Source organism: Myotis lucifugus, unplaced genomic scaffold (assembly GCF_000147115.1).
Source record: "Myotis lucifugus unplaced genomic scaffold, Myoluc2.0 scaffold_160, whole genome shotgun sequence".
Lineage (NCBI taxonomy): Eukaryota > Metazoa > Chordata > Mammalia > Chiroptera > Vespertilionidae > Myotis > Myotis lucifugus.
Genome location: NW_005871208.1, coordinates 684671 through 686935, shown reverse-complemented (window position 1 = coordinate 686935; position 2265 = coordinate 684671). Strand labels below are relative to the sequence as shown.

General features: G+C 60.0%; 1 protein-coding gene across 3 annotated transcripts in view; it reads right to left on the bottom strand.

Annotated features, from left to right (window-relative positions):
• Positions 1-2265, bottom strand: part of ACVRL1 (activin A receptor like type 1) — a 19999-nt gene that overhangs the window by 14861 nt on the left and 2873 nt on the right. The window lies entirely within an intron of this gene.

Below are 2265 nucleotides of genomic sequence, written 5' to 3'. Positions count from 1 at the left end.
CCGCGGACTCCCAGAACCAGGGGGAAAAGCCCCCGGCGCCCCCCTTCCCGGCCCCCCCAGCTACAAGGGATGCCGGCCGGGGGCCCCGGCCCGAAGCCTCCCACAATCCGCCTTCCCGAGGGGGGCGGGCCTTTGGACTCGGCCGCAGGGGGTCGCCTGGGGGGTCCGGCCCCGGAGCCAAAAGGGGGGCTGGAGCTCCATGGGAGGCACCGTCTGAGCGCGGGTCGGGGTGGGGTGCGGTGGGGTGGGGGCGCCCCCGGCCACTCGGAGCCGCGGATGGGGGACCGGGCATCTTGGATGGCATGCGGGGCCGGGTTTAGGGGAGGAAAGTCCCCTGTTCTTCCCCACCTTCAACCCCCGTTCAAGGGGCAGAAGAGTGGGGCTTCGCGGGGGTGCGAAAGATGTGGGCCCCCTTCTGCTCCCGCCCTCGGGGGAAGCCCCCACTCGTTCAAAATTCCTCAGCCTCCCCCCCTTTTTTCCCTTCCACCCCCCGCTGGTCCCCTTCCCGGCTTCCGCCAGCCTCTGCTCAGCGCGGGGGAGCGCAGGGCCAGAGGGGGCGGCCGGCGAGGACAGGCTGAGCCCCCTCCAGCTGGCGGGCGGGGGAAACCAGTGGCCAAAGGCGCCTCTGGCCACCGTGGGCCTCGGGGGTGGAGGGAGAGGCTGGGAACTTTGGGTGCAGCTCCCTGGGAGGCAGCCCCCCACCCACCAACGGGAGCTTTAGCCACGGGGACCCGACCTCCGCCGGACACTGCTGGACCAGGGGGCCCAGGCTCTGGGAGGGAGCAGAGAGGTTTCTCCCCGGCACCCTGAAAGCAAGGTGATTCCTAGCCTCCTGGTTTCCCACCAACACTCCGAAGTCCGGGAATCCACTAGTTACAGAAGCTCAGGCCACCGACACCTCCCGGTGCCCCAGTCCCCATCTGTTAAGTGGACATCACACACAGCCTCACAGGACTGGCAGGGTCTGTCTGACACAGGGTAGGCCTCAATGGAAGTGTTTAATTCCATGAATAAATGAAGAGGCCGAGGAGGGGTTGGTCTCAGCCAAGGAGAAAGACATGGGTATTAGAAGCAAGAGCAGACGGCTGTGCTGGTGGGAATGCAGACTGGTGCAGCCACTATGGGAAACAGTATGGAGTTTCCTCAAAAAATTAAAAATCAAACTGACCCAGTGATCCCACTTCTAGGAATGTATCCTAAGAATACGGAAACACCAATAAGAAAGAATATATATACCCCTGTGTTCAAAGCAGCACTATTTACAATAGCTAAAATCTGGAAACAGCCCAAGTGCCCATCAGTAGATGAGTGGATTAAAAAAACCGTGGTATATTTACACCATGGAATACTATGCAGCTGTAAAAAAGAAGGATCTTTCACCCTTTGAGACAGCATGGAGGGACCTGGAGAGCATTATGCTAAGTGAAATAAGCCAGTCAGAGAAAGACAAGTATCACATGATCTCACTCATATGTGGAATCTAATGAACAAAATAAACCGCCAAACAAAATGGATCCAGAGGCATGGAAGCATGGCACAAACTGATGGATCTCAGAGGGAAGGGGGTGGGAGGTTGGGCAGAGAATAACCAAAGAATTTATATGCACACTAGAGGCCCAATGCACAAAATTCGTGTAGGGGAGGGGGTCCCCTCAGCCCAGCCTGAGCCCTCTTGCAACCCCTCGCTCCTAACTGCCCACCTGCTCGCTCCTTACCACTTGGCTCACTGCTCCTTAGCACTGCCACAGAGGCAGGAGAGGCTCCCGCCACCACTGCTGTGCTTGCCAGCCGTGAGCCCGGCTTCTGGCTGAGTGGCGCTCCAGCTGTGGGAGCGCACTGACCATCAGGGGGCAGCTCCTGCATTGAGCATTCTGGTCATTCTGCCTTAAGGGTTGCTGGGCTTTTATTATATAGACTAGAGGCCCAGTGCATGAAAATTCGTGCACTCAGGACGGGGTCCCTCAGCCCAGCCTGCACCCTCTCACAGTCCTGGAGCCCTCAGGGGAATGACCAACTGATGGCATCCTCTGCAGGAGGCAACCAGGCAGGCTGATCAGGGGGACGGCGCCGGCTGGCAAGGGGCAGCGCGTGCTCCCTCCCCCCGATCCCCTCTCCACAGTGTGCGGTCACGCCAGGACGGGTCGGCGCGGCGGGCGGTCCACCGGTAGGGAGTACGGTTGAGGCGGGAGCCGACACAGAGGCCCGCCGCACGAGCCCCGTGACCGACCCCCAGGAAGTGTTTTTTTTTTTTTATGATGATGTGTA